At 39.2% G+C, this 18,358-nt stretch overlaps 1 protein-coding gene across 8 annotated transcripts in view; it reads right to left on the bottom strand.

The window, feature by feature from the left end:
* The window catches only part of Pkib (protein kinase inhibitor beta, cAMP dependent, testis specific), a 109,132-nt gene that overhangs the window by 47,314 nt on the left and 43,460 nt on the right, over positions 1-18,358 (bottom strand). For all 8 annotated transcript variants that reach the window (NM_008863.4, NM_001039051.2, XM_006512602.3 and 5 more), the window contains one exon: positions 1,529-1,596. The gene's annotated coding sequence lies outside the window, so the exon portion shown is untranslated. The remainder of the gene's footprint in view (positions 1-1,528; positions 1,597-18,358) is intronic.

Genomic DNA, 18,358 nt, shown 5'->3' with positions numbered 1-18,358 from the left:
ATAAGCTGTGAAGGAAGCCCTGTAGTCTGCATTGTAGTCAAGTGAAACATCCTTAAGAGTTCAGGTACTTCCCCTCCCCCAAGACTAAAAAATTAATAAGTGCATGGATTAGAACCAAATAGTAACATCACACAGCTAGGAAACAGATTGTACCGCTACTGAAAGCTTAAGAGTTGAGTATACCTCTTAACTACACAATTAGCTAGATCTTATCTGATGAGGCAAATTAAAAATATGTCAAGTTCCTGTTGGCTGGGTATATTGGCTACTCTGTAAATGTTAAGGTCATGAATACTAGCAAACAGTGATTTGTGAATTCCCTGGGATTATAAAAAGATCTTAAGCAGTTATTATTCCAGATCAATACACCCACAGACACAGATGTTTGCAGTTGTGAAGTCCAAACATATGAGGTACAGATTCCCGAGCCAGTGAGAACCTTAGCTAATGGCCTTGCTTTCTTGGTCTCTCTTCCTTGGCATTTTTCAACCTGTAGCTCTTGAGCCTTTGGGGATTGCATATCAGCTATCCTGTATACCAGGTATTTACTTTACAATCCATAACAGTTGCAACATTACAGTTAGGAAGTAGTAATGAAACAATTATATGGTTAAGGGGGGTTTGGTCTCACCATAACAGAAGGAAATGTATTAAAGGGTCACAGAATTAGGAAGGCTGAGAACCACTGCTCCACAGCATGGTCCCTGGATCTGTACTCTTTAACTTGATGTATATCCATCCACACAGGTTTTTTTTTTTCAATAATAAGGTGTAAAAAATGGTATCATCACAGATAACATTTGTACAACAGGTTTCTATTTTTTCTCCCTGGTTCCTCTAATTTTACCTAATAACACATCTGTCAAAATACATGTTCAACCTTAAACTCCTGATTATGTAGAAAACTCCTGATTGTGTAGAATAGGATAGGTCAGATTGCACTAGATTTTGAACTGAACCATTAAACTTAATTATCATACACAGCAATAGGCATTTAAGAAATGTGTTGAAACTGAACAGACCTTAGCTATGTGAGATGCAGTATGAAATGTTAAATATTTACTAAAACTGTTAAGCATGCAAAATGCACACCGTATGACTTTTAAATGTATAAACACACGTATCCATGTATCTATGCCTTATCTGTCTCTTCCTTCCTACTTGTGCCATAGCTGTTCTAAAACATGTGGATATAAGGTATGTCACTAGAATAATAGGTAACATGCTGGCCTCATAAAAAGTGTGGACACAGATACACACAGGAGAAAAACATAATTAAAGGACATCAGGAAAGAGTAGTTGGCCAAAGAATAAATGCAATATTCACTAGTTTTACATACATCTGCTAAAAGATTTTTTGATTGGTGTTTGGTTTCTTTCATAATATTCAGTTGCTATTTTTGAAGTGGTAAATTTTTCATATTTTCATGTCAATTCATATTGTATGGCTGTATTTTGCCAAAGGAGCTATTTTTCCCCAAATTTGTATCTAATTTCTTAAGTAGAAAAAAATTAAAAGGATACTTACAAATCTGTGGTTAAAATGTGCTGTTGTTTCTAAGACAGGTGAAGGATGAAGCCGAAAGGGAGTTTTTCCTGGAAAAGGAAAAGAAACAGAGAAGAAAAACTCTTTGAAGAACCAGAAAAGAGGATAATTACATGAGTAACCAAATTTGAATATTTTGGATATATATTTTTAAAACAGGGTCCAAGTAATAAACATTAAGATTTTCCTGGCCTCCTTAGGGAAACCAGAACCTCTGAGTCAATAGAGATACTGTGTGTTGAAAATCAAAGTGATTGCACTTCCAACACCAGATGTACTGAAGATATCAGCTACAAAATCTAGCAGGTGATTACTGCCTTAGTACTGATCAAAGGCAAGTTGAGAAAAAAAAATCATCTCATTGACACAACACATCACAGTTAACAGTTTTGTTGCCATTCACAGAACGATCTTGTAAGAAAATACTTGGCATTGCTATATTTTTGAGAAGTTGGAACTATACATATCAAACATTTAGGATGTGATCTCATGTATCTCGTTTTGGATTGGATATGAAATGTCTCCTACAGGCTTGTATCTCTGAACTTTTGGTCCCCAGCTGTAGGCAGAACCTTGGCTGTGTGAGCTGTAAGTAGGGCCTCTCTAGAGTGAGATAGATCACTGGAAGTTGGCTTTAAGATTATAGTCTGGCCCCAGGCCCATCTTGCCATCTCTTCTTTATCAACACTAAGAAGCATCAGCTCTCACTACCTGTGATGCCTGCGGCTGTCCCGTGTTTCTTGGAGTGATAAATTGTAGTATCCACCTAACTGGTGACCCCAATTAAGTCCTCCTCTCTTAAACCTCATAAACTGTTGTTATTTCTATCAGGTATTGTTCCACAGCAGCCAGAAATGTAAGAGAAACTGAGACATTGTATCCAGGTGCCTAGCACAGATATGGAAACCACAGAGAAGGAATCCAACCATCTTCATTCCAATTATGGAAATAAACTACACACATTCAATTCCTCTTCAAAGAATGGCCCCTGGCTCTTGGTTTAAACACGTGTTGCAAATAAGGTGGGAAGTAGTAGGAATATGACTCACTAGTGTTTCCAAGGCAATAAAGGGTTGTAAGTATCCTTACAAAGCAGTAAACTATCCTTATGTCCCAGTTAATTGCCCCATTTACCCATCCTATGTTATCTCAACTATCTCATAAAATATATTCTTACATGCCTGCTTGTTTCCTGAAGATTCATTCTTCACCTACATATTGGGTGGAATCATTTTAAAGTAAATCTGCTCATATTCACCCTATGACTGATCATCTCTAGGCTTCCTATCTCTACATAATCAAGCTCAAGACCCATTATTTGGTACAAGTTGCCCCATAGGGATTAACTTCATTCTGAGTTTCTCCTTGCTTTTCACTCAAATCCAGTATGCATCAATGCTAAAACTCTAATGCTGTACTCAAGCATTGGGTCTGTATTTGCCTTTGTGGCTGAGGCTCTTTACCCTCAATTTTCTCTCACCGCTTGCTGGCATCTACTTATCTATTCTGGGTCAATTTGAGCACTCCTTCACAGAAGTCTTTCACATCTCTTTCAGACTAGGTAGAGCAGTACATCAATTGAACTTACCCCATGCATCGTACATTTCTTCGCAATGACTGCCTTTCTTTTCATGTAAGTTTGTTTTTAAACACTTCAAGGACATAAGACAGTAACTCACTTGTCTTACCCCTAGCACACTTTTTCCCAGGTGGTGGGAAAAATGCAATAAACATCTTGCTGAGTGTCAACACGCACAAGGTACATTTTAGACTTACAGCTGTCTGACTGCATACTTCCCAATCTTAAAAATCGAAAGAGAACACTTTTGAGCCTTGTTCCTATAACCAGCTTCTCACATGGTTTTGTATTGTTCCAATCACTCAGGGACAGTTTCCCTTCAGTTAAGCCTTATATTTATAGGCCAAACAGAAGGAAGTGAGGAGAGGAAGAGAAAAATAAATCATGCAACAGTCATGTGGGAAGTAGCAAGAAGATAAAAAAAATTATGAACTTAAACATTTATAGACTCTAATGCCTATATATATCACTAAAAATCCAAAATAAGGAAAAAACTCTTCCTAACTCTACTTTCTTTCTTTAGCCATTTGCATGTAGTTCTTGGCAAAGATCCAGCAGAAAGTAAAAACAGAAATTCACTATTAAGTCAGTTAGATAAATCCATGCCTTGCTATTTATGTTTTCAAAGTGATGATTAAATTCTATTAATTTTACATGCTTTCCAGAATGAAATTGAACTTCAATGTTACAAATTTTCACCTACTCTGTCCATGACAGGACAAAACCATGAAATATGAATAGAACAATTTATTTCCTCTTAGCTTCCTTTTGACTAATGTTACATCCAAAATACTTCTTCAATGGACTTTGAAAATAGTTTTACACCCATTACTTTGACTTTTCATATATCAAGATTCAGATTTACAGCTAATATGATAAAGACAAACAGTGAAAGTCAAGAATCTGTCTCTACTCATTCTTTGTTATTAAACATTTTTCATGCAAAGCACAAATATTCTCAAAAAAGTTTAAAGAAAAGTTTGACATACCTACTACTTTTGTAATATTGAGATAACCTAGAACCATCCAAGAAGGGACTCTCGAGTGAAGGACTTTCCAGATAAGACTGGACTCTGGATTTGTCTATGAGGGATTGCTTTGATGGCTAATTAATATGGAAGAGCCCACCCAGCTCTCTATGGCTGCCCACTATCCAGCTCAGCCCTAGGCAGGTGGTCCTAGTTTATATAAGAAGGTTATCAAACATAACCTTGAATGAAAGCCAATGCCCATCCATAGTTTCTGCTTTAAATTCCTATTAGAATCCCCATGCTGACATCCTATAATTATGAAGTGTAACCTATAGCAAAATAAACCATTTCACCCTTAAATTAATTCAAGTCATGGCATTTGTCATAGCAACAGAAAGAAAATTAGAATAATATCTTACTTACTTTTATTTTTATAAATAATAAAAATTACTAGATAATATATACTAAATTATAATTGTAAAATATGTTAAACACTTAAAGATGAATGTACAATGAAATAAATTTTAGTGTTTGTGGTTATTCATTGAGAACGATCCCATAGGCTTATACACCTGAATGATTATCTTTAATCATCAAAATTGTTTTGGGAAGAATTAGGAGGTTTGGTATTATTGGAGGAGGAGGAGAAGGAAAACCATAAAACTCTCCCTCTTTCTGTCTCCAAGTTGTGGATAAAGATGTAAACTCTTAGCTGCTGCTCCAATACCATGTCTACCAGCCTGCTACCATGCTCGCTACTATGATGACCGTGTACTCACCTGAAGGAGGCATACAGTCCTTGTGCTCACAGATAAGCACTAGGAAAACCAGGAATACTAAAACACAAATTGTGATATGCTTAAATATGCCTGAAATGAACAATCTGGTGTCAGCCTCTCCAAACGTGGACAAACATCAGCTACTGAGTTGTGTTAAACAGAGATTCCTTCTGATCTGACCCAGGCTTGACACTCTGCTGGCCATGTGTTTGCAGAGACCCTAATGCCCACCCTATGAAATTGTAATCAAGCCTTCAATTAACTGCTTTCTTTCATAACTTGCCTTGGTGATGGTGTCTCTTCTTCATAAGCAATAGAATAGCAACTAACATGTTCTAGTATGCTTTTTCTGAACTTTAATATGTAAGGATCAATTTTCATAACATGGATACCATACAGGGTCTAATCCTTTCTGAATTATCTCTGCTCCAATTATATTTACATCCAAAGTTGATCGGACTTTGATAGCTAAGAGATACACAAGGCAAAAGAGTAAGTGACCTCACCAAGATGGACTTTATTTTATCCTGTAAGAAAAATTGATCAAAATGTGAATTTGTTGGTAGAAATCCATCCAGTTAGAAACAAGCACCTTCAGAATTGTGAGCTACCAGATCTTGACTGTCATCTCATCTAAGCAGAGGCCAATATAAAGACAGACAGGTAAAGAACTGCTGTAGACTCCACAGGCTCCCAGGACTGAGGCTCTTCCCCTTCTTCCTGCCACTGTTCCTCTTTCTGACCAAGGTTACAGCTAAGAGAACTAAACAGTCATTTGTTCTTATAGAGATCGGATTCACTAGGCTAGAAATGGACCCAGAGCAACCACTTCACAGTTGAATGCAATAAAATTGCTCAAAGCATTCGTTCTGAGCGTTTATCTTCCCCTTTGTGTTCTTCTTTCACATGCTTCCTGCATATCTTTTTGTTTTTTGGCCAGTACAGATCTAAATCTCATTTAATAAATGTGTGAATCATGAGTAGGCAAGATTTAGAATAATTTTTGTCTCTAGGGTTAGTTAGCAAAATAATAATCACGTATTATCTCTTCTAAAATTGTGACAAGATGGTTATGTAAGTTTCTATCTCACAAGACTTAAAATTGTATATGGAAATCTCAAAAGATAATCTCAATCAAAGGTGTGTTCTACTATTAAGATACACATCAAGTTGTAGGTTTAGGGATTGAAATAAGTTGTTTTGGAACAAATAATCAACTAGACACAGGACAAGATTTAGTCTAAGCTTGCATTGTACTGTTCTACAATTTCCGTGAGGTACTAACTTTAATTATTGCTCCATCATGAAGTATTTTATAGCAAACAGTTGTGTACTATACAAACATATATAAGTTGAAATGTGTTATCTATAAGGCAAATTAACCACACTGGTTGTATGAACAAGTTTTAAAGGCTATTCTGAAGATGGATTTAACCTCTCAAACATGACCATGGTGGAAACAAGCATCAGAAGGGAATCGTGACAGTAATAAAGCATGCGCATTCATGACTCTGCCTTCTATCCACAATCCAGAGAATCAGCTTAGGAAGATTCGAGAGGCACTGGACATGACACACAGGAGGCATGCAAAACATGCTTGCTAATGAGTTTGTTGATGAATGCTTTTAGTAAAACAAATAAGCACTTCTAAAGGTCTGAGAACAGGTAGATGAAGTTAATACTTAAAGAGTCTTGGAGATCACATGCTTTAGGTGACTGGCAAAGTTTAACACATTTTAATGTTAAGCTAGCTTTTCGTTAAAAGATAAAAATGGGTAGATTAACCCTCTGAAAGGAAAGCAGTCTTATCCTATTTGCAAATTGGATTGAATGTGTGGAGGGATTCCTTGATTGCAAGGTAGACAAAGACTCTCTCCAATGCAAATAGTACGAGAAGATGGGAGGAGCTTGGGATACTGTCTAATCATTGTATATCCTTGATCACATGGTAGAACTGTCTGGAAGGAGATGCTCACCTTATACTGTGGTTAAGCCACTGCTACTTGGTGGCTTTATTTTAACCAATACTTATGGTAAGAAAAGCATTTTAAAATGGAAAAAGTTCATGGAAAGTAGTTCTATGAAATACTGTATGAGGGTCAGCCTGATCTAAAACCATGTAAACGTGTTCTAGGCTCAGGGTCTATGGAAGAAGGACAATAGTATAATCATCAAAATGACAGGAGGAGAGAGTAATAGAGAGCGATATTGAGATTATTAGCAATTAGATGAGAGTAGAAGAGACAGGGAAGTACTCAGACAATAACTGGAGCCAGGAGTCTGGGACTCAGGCAAAGGAGCAAATTGAAAAATGGAAGATCAACATTGTTTTTTATAGTTTATATAGTTTACAAATGAGAAGAGAATGTCAGAATAAAAAACATGTACTGCCGGTCCAAAGCTTAATAATGGAGTGTTTGCACACAAATCAGTAAGATGCAGCAAAAAGATCAGCACAGGAAAATATACAGGCATTTCTTACATGGGAGTACAAAATGATTAAAAACAGAATAGATTCAACTCCAGCTAGCAAAGACATTTGAAGGAATTTCATGTTCTGGATATTTAAAATGCATGTAGAGATCTGCTGGGAAAAATAAAACAATCATGTCTTGAAACAGAACAGTGTTCATCAAGGTTCTGAACAAGCCAAGTTCAATTTCAGAAATCCTAAGAGAGACAGAACAAGGACTGTAGCATCTTCTCCTTTTGCAGGAAACCCTCACAGTACAGGAAGAAGGAGATGAGGTGAGAGAATAGAGGCAAAGGCAGCAGAGGCATCTTAGCTCTGATAGATGTTACCTCTAGGATACTGCTTACCTCAGAAATGACAAAATCCTCCTCAATCTTTATTGTTTCTTACATTTTACATTTAAGCCTTAAAGTTAAATATATATATATATAACAGTTTTTAAGAAGAAAATAAGCTGCCTCCTGTAAGAAACAGGCAATAGTTTGGGAATTTATGTCATTTGTGAGATTCATTCCAGTTGCTGGATAGTCACCATTGTTCTAGAATTTTTAGGGGATGTTACACTGTGTACCCTCCAAGTACCATCTTTCTACACCTGAACTCTGCTATCCAATAAAGATAGAATACTTCAGGAAGGAATCACAGCAAAGATTTCTGTTTCTCTTAGTACCATGAACTTCAGATTGATCAAGTTTGTAAAGACTGCTTCCTTTCTTGCAAAAACACATGGTAGAAACACACACTACAGCTGCTCAAGGGGAACATTTAGGAAGATGCTAGGATTTTCTTATGGAAGCACTGCATTTCCATTGAAATTGCTCATACTAAGTATCTTTGTCTGAGAAACTGATCTTCCTTTCCGTTCCTTTGAAGATAAATCTGGTGGTAATCTCTTCCCCCTTGCATAGTGACTACATTATCCATGGTCTTTCTGTCTGGGGTGGTGGGGGTGGAGATTTTATTGTAGTTTTAGGCTTTAATGCTCTACTTGAGTTTTATAAGTTCTCAATAGTGGATCATGTTTGGGATCCCACACCCCTTCACTATGGTGTTTGTTTTATCTTTTTTTTTTTAAATATAATGATTAGACATTACTTATCATTCTTCCAAGTGAATGCAGGGTAGGGAGGCCCAACCTAAAATGATCTTTCCAATATAAGTACATGCAGAACACCCAGGCAGCAGCTGCTATAAAGCACTAAGTTAGCTTGTGGGGAGTGAGAGAGCTTTCTTTTTATGTTGAATTGCATAAAGAAAGGGCATGCATGGATGGAAGATGAGCCTGTGGCAAGTGTGGAACCTGTGATTCTTGCATCTTTAGAGTTATATTCTGACCTTCAAGTCACTCAGCTCAGACAGAAAAGTCCCTCTCCTGACCCCAGGATGTGCCACATAATAAACAAAGCACCAAGCAGAGCAGCAGGCTCACATTTGTTATGAATTGCTCAGTGTTTCTTAATGGTTGCCAGCAAAGCTTCAGTAAAAGCACACATTTTAAAAGCTTCCTCCACTATATCCTATGTAACATTCTGACTGTAGTTAGTTTGTAAATGTCTCATATCTGCTGGATAGCTTACAGTATCTTTTTTTTTTTCCATTTTTTATTAGGTATTTAACTCATTTACATTTCCAATGCTATACCAAAAGTCCCCCATATCCACCCACCCCCACTCCCCTGCCCACCCACTCCCCCTTTTTGGCCCTGGTATTCCCCTGTACTGGGGCATATAAAGTTTGCAAGTCCAATGGGCCTCTCTTTCCAGTGATGGCCGACTAGGCCATCTTTTGATATATATGCAGCTAGAGTCAAGAGCTCCGGGGTACTGGTTAGCTCATAATGTTGTTCCACCTATAGGGTTGCAGATCCCTTTAGCTCCTTGGCTACTTTCTCTAGCTCCTCCATTGGGAGCCCTATGCTCCATCCATTAGCTGACTGTGAGCATCCACTTCTGTGTTTGCTGGGCCCCGGCATAGTCTCACAAGTGACAGCTACATCTGCGTCCTTTCAATAAAATCTTGCTAGTGTATGCAATGGTGTCAGCGTTTGGATGCTGATTATGGGGTGGATCCCTGGCTATGGCAGTCTCTACATGGTCCATCCTTTCATCTCAGCTCCAAACTCCGTCTCTGTAACTCCTTCCATGGGTGTTTTGTTCCCAAATCTAAGGAGGGGCATAGTGTCCACACTTCAGTCTTCATTCTCCTTGAGTTTCATGTGTTTAGCAAATTATATCTTATATCTTGGGTATCCTAGGTTTGGGGCTAATATCCACTTATCAGTGAATACATATTGTGTGAGTTTCTTTGTGAATGTGTTACCTCACTCAGGATGATGCCCTCCAGGTCCATCCATTTGGCTAGGAATTTCATAAATTCATTCTTTTTAATAGCTGAGTAGTACTCCATTGTGTAGATGTACCACATTTTCTGTATCCATTCCTCTGTTGAGGGGCATCTAGGTTCTTTCCAGCTTCTGGCTATTATAAATAAGGCTGCTATGAACATAGTGGAGCATGTGTCCTTCTTACCTGTTGGGGCATCTTCTGGATATATGCCCAGGAGAGGTATTGCTGGATCCTCCGGTAGTACTATGTCCAGTTTTCTGAGGAACCGCCAGACTGATTTCCAGAGTGGTTGTACAAGCCTGCACTCCCACCAACAATGGAGGAGTGTTCCTCTTTCTCCACATCCTCGCCAGCATCTGCTGTCACCTGAATTTTTGATCTTAGCCATTCTGACTGGTGTGAGGTGGAATCTCAGGGTTGTTTTGATTTGCATTTCCCTGATGATTAAGGATGTTGAACATTTTTTCAAGTGCTTCTCTGCCATTCGGTATTCCTCAGGTGAGAATTCTTTGTTCAGTTCTGAGCCCCATTTTTTAATGGGGTTATTTGATTTTCTGAAGTCCACCTTCTTGAGTTCTTTATATATGTTGGATATTAGTCCCCTATCTGATTTAGGATAGGTAAAGATCCTTTCCCAATCTGTTGGTGGTCTTTTTGTCTTATTGACGGTGTCTTTTGCCTTGCAGAAACTTTGGAGTTTCATTAGGTCCCATTTGTCGATTCTCGATCTTACAGCACAAGCCATTGCTGTTCTGTTCAGGAATTTTTCCCCTGTGCCCATATCTTCAAGGCTTTTCCCCACTTTCTCCTCTATAAGTTTCAGTGTCTCTGGTTTTATGTGAAGTTCCTTGATCCACTTAGATTTGACCTTAGTACAAGGAGATAAGTATGGATCGATTCGCATTCTTCTACACGATAACAACCAGTTGTGCCAGCACCAATTGTTGAAAATGCTGTCTTTCTTCCACTGGATGGTTTTAGCTCCCTTGTCGAAGATCAAGTGACCATAGGTGTGTGGGTTCATTTCTGGGTCTTCAATTCTATTCCATTGGTCTACTTGTCTGTCTCTATACCAGTACCATGCAGTTTTTATCACAATTGCTCTGTAGTAAAGCTTTAGGTCTGGCATGGTGATTCCGCCAGAAGTTCTTTTATCCTTGAGAAGACTTTTTGCTATCCTAGGTTTTTTGTTATTCCAGACAAATTTGCAAATTGCTCCTTCCAATTCGTTGAAGAATTGAGTTGGAATTTTGATGGGGATTGCATTGAATCTGTAGATTGCTTTTGGCAAGATAGCCATTTTTACAATGTTGATCCTGCCAATCCATGAGCATGGGAGATCTTTCCATCTTCTGAGATCTTCTTTAATTTCTTTCTTCAGAGATTTGAAGTTTTTATCATACAGATCTTTCACCTCCTTAGTTAGAGTCACGCCAAGATATTTTATATTATTTGTGACTATTGAGAAGGGTGTTGTTTCCCTAATTTCTTTCTCAGCCTGTTTATTCTTTGTATAGAGAAAGGCCATTGACTTGTTTGAGTTATTTTATATCCAGCTACTTCACCGAAGCTGTTTATCAGGTTTAGGAGTTCTCTGGTAGAATTTTTAGGGTCACTTATATATACTATCATATCATCTGCAAAAAGTGATATTTTGACTTCCTCTTTTCCAATTTGTATCCCCTTGATCTCCTTTTGTTGTCGAATTGCTCTGGCCAATACTTCAAGTACTATGTTGAAAAGGTAGGGAGAAAGTGGGCAGCCTTGTCTAGTCCCTGATTTTAGTGGGATTGCTTCCAGCTTCTCTCCATTTACTTTGATGTTGGCTACTGGTTTGCTGTAGATTGCTTTTATCATGTTTAGGTATGGGCCTTGAATTCCTGATCTTTCCAAAACTTTTATCATGAATGGGTGTTGGATCTTGTCAAATGCTTTTTCTGCATCTAACGAGATGATCATGTGGTTTTTGTCTTTGAGTTTGTTTATATAATGGATTACATTGATGGATTTTCGTATATTAAACCATCCCTGCATCCCTGGAATAAAACCTACTTGGTCAGGATGGATGATTGCTTTAATGTGTTCTTGGATTCGGTTAGCGAGAATTTTATTGAGGATTTTTGCATCTATATTCATAAGAGAAATTGGTCTGAAGTTCTCTATCTTTGTTGGATCTTTCTGTGGTTTAGGTATCAGTGTAATAGTGGCTTCATAAAATGAGTTGGGTAGAGTACCTTCTACTTCTATTTTGTGAAATAGTTTGTGCAGAATTGGAATTAGATCTTCTTTGAAGGTCTGATAGAACTCTGCACTAAACCCATCTGGTCCTGGGCTTTTTTTGGTTTGGAGACTATTAATAACTGCTTCTATTTCTTTAGGTGATATGGGACTGTTTAGATGGTCAACTTGATCCTGATTCAACTTTGGTACCTGGTATCTGTCCAGAAATTTGTCCATTTCGTCCAGGTTTTCCAGTTTTATTGAGTATAGCCTTTTGTAGAAGGATCTGATGGTGTTTTGGATTTCTTCAGGATCTGTTGTTATGTCTCCCTTTTCATTTCTGATTTTGTTAATTAGGATTTTGTCCCTGTGCCCTTTAGTGAGTCTAGCTAAGGGTTTATCTATCTTGTTGATTTTCTCAAAGAACCAACTCCTCGTTTGGTTAATTCTTTGAATAGTTCTTCTTGTTTCCACTTGGTTGATTTCACCCCTGAGTTTGATTATTTCCTGCCGTCTACTCCTCTTGGGTGAATTTGCTTCCTTTTTTTCTAGGGCTTTTAGATGTGTTGTCAAGCTGCTAGTATGTGCTGTCTCCCGTTTCTTCTTGGAGGCACTCAGCCCTATGAGTTTCCCTCTTAGAAATGCTTTCATTGTGTCCCATAGGTTTGGGTACGTTGTGGCTTCATTTTCATTAAACTCTAAAAAGTCTTTAATTTCTTTCTTTATTCCTTCCTTGACCAAGGTATCATTGAGAAGAGTGTTATTCAGTTTCCACGTGAATGTTGGCTTTCCATTATTTATGTTGTTATTGAAGATCAGTCTTAGGCCATGGTGGTCTGATAGGATACATGGGACAATTTCAATATTTTTGTATCTATTGAGGCCTGTTTTGTGACCAATTATATGGTCAATTTTGGAGAAGGTCCCGTGAGGTGCTGAGAAGAAGGTATATCCTTTTGTTTTAGGATAAAATGTTCTGTAGATATCTGTCAGGTCCATTTGTTTCATAACTTCTGTTAGTTTCACTGTGTCCCTGTTTAGTTTCTGTTTCCACGATCTGTCCTTTGAAGAAAGTGGTGTGTTGAAGTCTCCCACTATTATTGTGTGAGGTGCAATGTATGCTTTGAGCTTTACTAAAGTGTCTCTAATGAATGTGGCTGCCCTTGCATTTGGTGCGTAGATATTCAGAATTGAGAGTTCCTCTTGGAGGATTTTACCTTTGATGAGTATGAAGTGTCCCTCCTTGTCTTTTTTGATAACTTTGGGTTGGAAGTCGATTTTATCCGATATTAAAATGGCTACTCCAGCTTGTTTCTTCAGTCCATTTGCTTGGAAAATTGTTTTCCAGCCTTTCACTCTGAGGTAGTGTCTGTCTTTTTCCCTGAGATGGGTTTCCTGTAAGCAGCAGAATGTTGGGTCCTGTTTGTGTAGCCAGTCTGTTAGTCTATGTCTTTTTATTGGGGAATTGAGTCCATTGATATTAAGAGATATTAAGGAAAAGTAATTGTTGCTCCCTTTTATTTTTGTTGTTAGAGTTGGCATTCTGTTCTTGTGGCTGTCTTCTTTTTGGTTTGTTGAATGTTTACTTTCTTGGTTGTTCTAGGGCGTGATTTCCGTCCTTGTATTGCTTCTTTTCTGTTATTATCCTTTGAAGGGCTGGATTCGTGGAAAGATATTGTGTGAACTTGGTTTTGTCGTGGAATACTTTGGTTTCTCCATCTATGGTAATTGAGAGTTTGGCTGGGTATAGTAGCCTGGGCTGGCATTTGTGTTCTCTTAGTGTCTGTATAACATCTGTCCAGGCTCTTCTGGCTTTCATAGTCTCTGGTGAAAAGTCTGGTGTAATTCTGATAGGCCTTCCTTTATATGTTACTTGACCTTTCTCCCTTACTGCTTTTAATATTCTATCTTTATTTAGTGCATTTGTTGTTCTGATTATTATGTGTCGGGAGGAATTTCTTTTCTGGTCCAGTCTATTTGGAGTTCTGTATGCTTCTTGTATGATCATGGGCATCTCTTTTTTTATGTTTGGGAAGTTTTCTTCTATTATTTTGTTGAAGATATTAGCTGGCCCTTTAAGTTGAAAATCTTCATTCTCATCAATTCCTATTATCCGTAGGTTTGGTCTTCTCATTGTGTCCTGGATTACCTGGATGTTTTGAGTTAGGATCCTTTTGCATTTTGTATTTTCTTTGACTGTTGTGTCGATGTTCTCTATGGAATCTTCTGCACCTGAGATTCTCTCTTCCATTTCTTGTATTCTGTTGCTGATGCTCGCATCTATGGTTCCAGATCTCTTTCCTAGGGTTTCTATCTCCAGCGTTGCCTCGCTTTGGGTTTTCTTTATTGTGTCTACTTCCCCTTTTAGTTCTAGTATGGTTTTGTTCATTTCCATCACCTGTTTGGCTGTGTTTTCCTGCTTTTCTTTAAGAGCCTGTAACTCTTTAGCAGTGCTCTCCTGTAAATCTTTAAGTGACTTATGAAAGTCCTTCTTGATGTCCTCTATCATCATCATGAGAAATGTTTTTAAATCTGGGTCTAGATTTTCGGTTGTGTTGGGGTGCCCAGGACTAGGTGGGGTGGGAGTGCTGCGTTCTGATGATGGTGAGTGGTCTTGATTTCTGTTAGTAGGATTCTTACGTTTGCCTTTCGCCATCTGGTAATCTCTGAAGCTAGCTGTTTTAGTTGTCACTGTTAAGAGCTTGTTCTTCAGGTGACTCTGTTAGCCTCTATGAGCAGACCTGGAGGGTAGCACTCTCCTTAGTTTCAGTGGGCAGAGTATTCTCTGCAGGCAAGCTCTCTTCTTGCAAGGCAGGTACCCAGATATCTGGTGTTCGAACCAGACTCCTGGCAGAAGTTGTGTTCCACTCACTAGAGGTCTTAGGATCACGTGTGGAATCCTGTGTGGGCCCTTGCGGGTGTCAGGCGACTCAGCTGGCAAGGTAGCCGGGGCTCGAGTGGAGTGGAAGGGGTTTGTGCCCCAGATCAAGCCCGGGTAGCCTGCTTCCCTATGTACCGCAGTCTCAAGTTCCACGCGATTGGATTGGGGTAGGCGCTGTGTTCCACTCACCAGAGGTCTTAGGGTCCCGTGGGGAGTCCCGTGTGGACCCTTGCGGGTGTTGGGCAAGACTCTGCTGGCAAGGTAGCCCGGGGCTCGAGTCTCGAGTCGAGCGGAAGGGACTTGTGCCCCAGATCAGGCCCGGGTAGCCTGCTTCCCTATGTACCGCAGTCTCGAGTTCCGCGCGATTGGATTGGGGCAGGCACTGTGATCCACTCACCAGAGGTCTTAGGGTCCCGTGGGGAGTCCTGTGTGGACCCTTGCGGGTGTTGGGCAAGACTCTGCTGGCAAGGTAGCCCGGGGCTCGAGTCTACAGTATCTTTTTATGATAGAATTTTATTTTGCTTTCAAAAGTCAACGAATTAAGTGATCTATTACCGTTACAAATAAAATAAAATAAAATAAAATAAAATAAAATAAAATAAAATAAAAATTAGGTAACTTCTGGAATCTTTTCATACAGAAAGGAAAAAAGAGCCGGGCGTGGTGGCACACGCCTTTAATCCCAGCACTCGGGAGGCAGAGGCAGGCGGATTTCTGAGTTCGAGGCCAGCCTGGTCTACAAAGTGAGTTCCAGGACAGCCAGGGCTATAAAGAGAAACCCTGTCTCGAAAAACCAAAAAAAAAAAAAAAAAAAAAAAAGAAAGAAAAGAAAAAAGAAAGGAAAAAAGGACAAATAGATTTGGGTAACAATTGTGCATTATAGTTGAAAAATATCTTCATGGATAATTATAAACTTAATTGAGCTAAAATATTAGATATGCCACCAATATTGTTATATCCAACCTACCAGATTTCCCTTTGTACCTGACCATTCGTATTCATAAGGGAAAGAAACAAGTGTCTTAGACACAAAACTGTATACCTCTACTTCCTGGGAAAGAAGGAAGCAGGAAGCGTTATTGCTGTGATTTTCCTGATGATGAACCTTTACATAATACACTGAACCTTTACATAATACACAAGAAATCACTAATAATATCAGATACCTCAGGGAACCTTCAGATCTATAAGAGTCAGTGCGAAGCAGAAACAAGATTTGAATCCAAGTCTGCCTACCACAAAGTCACACTGACTGATGTCACACTGACTGATGTCACACTGACTGATGACAGCAGAAATAGCTAAGTCAACCTAGAAGCCACATGACACACATATGGAAGCCGGTAGGAAGTGGGGCTGATGAATTCTATCTCAGTGGCTGCTTTGGATAAGGTTCTGTATTATTCGAAGATACTTCTATTTAATGTTATACTAACATTATTATATTTTAAGACCAGATGTCCCATTGTTGTGGATGGCCCTGGTGTTGTTGTATTTTGATGTTAATTCCGCTTTCCCAGAACGGGTTGTCTGGAATGAGGAATGAGCCACATACTCAGGTGGCTTCTTGTGAACTATCCCCTAGTGAATAAAGGCATCACTAGACAAGTAGGCAGGACTTCTGGGTTGGAGGGAGGAAGAGAGGAAGCAGGAGAAAGTTGGGGGCTTTTGCGGATGGGTATTTCGACAGGACAAGATGTAGCTACTAGCATCTCCTGGATTAGACGGCAAATCCTGGCATATTCCCCGCCAGAGGACTTAGATTTAATATGGTTTACAAGATTAGCATTCTAGTTGTTGTGCCCAGAGATTGAGTTACTATTGTTTCTGAACTAAGTTTGTGTGGTGCTTTTCTTCACACGGCACCTTGATTGGGTTCCAGAGAGAAAGGTACAGCAGCAAAGCCTTGGTTTGCCAGATGTGCACCACAAAGGCTGTGGGGGTTTGGAAGCATGGAGCTGGTGTGGTAACGACCTGCCAGTGGGAACTTAGTGAGCTGAGTGGAGAGATTTTGGAGCTCTGAGTCAGAGAGTCTCCATGAGATAAGAACTGGCCAGCAAGACCACCAGGGCTGAGAGTTGCTGGGTATAGCGTGGGAACTTGCCATTCTTTTTAATATTCCCCACAATATCCCATCCCTACCTATGTAACATCAGTAACCTGCCCAGAGGAAGCTGATCTGTTTGGGAAAGGCCTATCAATGTGTTCCATGGCAACTGAAGACAACCAATCACTGTGTGGTCATTGAGCTCAAGCCTGAACCTTGGCTTTTTGAGACCATTGTTCTGTGTGTAACTTAGAATATATTATGATCTTGCTTCAGTAGTTCCACTTCTGCCTCCATGCTTCTGAGTACATCCTGCTTTGAATAATTTATAAAGGGATGTTTGATAAACATGGGATTTTAATAAGAATCATCCTTGAAAAGTAAACTAAAGTTAATACTGTTGTTTTGTTCATCAACAAAGCAACTTCTATTTTCCATGCTTGTCTTCATTAAGTTGCATAGCCTAGTTTTGTTTTTTTTTGTTTGGTGTGTGTGTGTGTATGTGTTGTCATAATTTATTGTGATTTTACTGTGTCTGTTTTTTTTTAATCATATATATGAGCCCAAAGACCAAAAGCTTAGGCCTAGTGAGATGTCTCAGTGGTCCAGAGAACAGAATATACACTGCTCTTGCAGAGAACACAAGTTCTTACTCACAGAACCTAGATCATGTGACTAAGTCCAGCTCCAGGGGATCTGATGTCCTCTTCTAGGCTTCCAAAGCATTATGCTCTTGTAAACAAACATACACCTGCCATATTCACTTCTCTAACTGAAATATTTCTGAAGAACAAAATTTTATCTTTTCTAATTCATAGTCTTTCTAGAACTGGAGAGTATGTGACAGCAGGCCACAACAGACAGCTGTACAAAATACAATCACAGCTGTCACTCACCACAGTTGCATGGAATGCAAGCACAGCTGTCACTGTCTATAGTTGCACAGACTGCCAAAACAGCTGTCACTACAGCTGCACAGACTGTCATCACAGGTGTTACTGTCTAAAGCTGCACAGACTGTCATCACAGCTGTCACTCACTACAGCTGCACAGACTGCCATCACAGCTGTCACTGTCTACAGCTGCACAGACTGCCATCACAGCTGTCACTCACTACAGTTGCACAGACTGCCATCACAGCTGTCACTCACTACAGCTGCACAGACTGCCATCATAGCTGTCACTGTCTACAGCTGCACAGACTGCCATCACAGCTGTCACTCACTACAGATGCACAAACTGCCATCACAGCTGTCACTCACTACAGCTGCACAGCCTATCATCACAGCTGTTACTGTCTACAGCCACACAGACAAACATCACAGCTGTGACTCACTTCATCCAAGGAATATTCTCAGCTCAATTTAAAAATCATTGATATCATTGGGGTCCAAATTTAGAACTTAAAAAGTTTTAATATGCTTTCCACAAAGGTGTATCCTCCCTAGAACAATGGTTATGAGACAAGAAAAGTCCTAAACATTATACTAAATATATTTGCTTTTGAAAATGAAGTA

This window comes from Mus musculus, chromosome 10 (assembly GCF_000001635.26).
Source record: "Mus musculus strain C57BL/6J chromosome 10, GRCm38.p6 C57BL/6J".
Classification (NCBI taxonomy): domain Eukaryota; kingdom Metazoa; phylum Chordata; class Mammalia; order Rodentia; family Muridae; genus Mus; species Mus musculus.
This window is presented reverse-complemented; position numbering and strand designations above follow the sequence as displayed.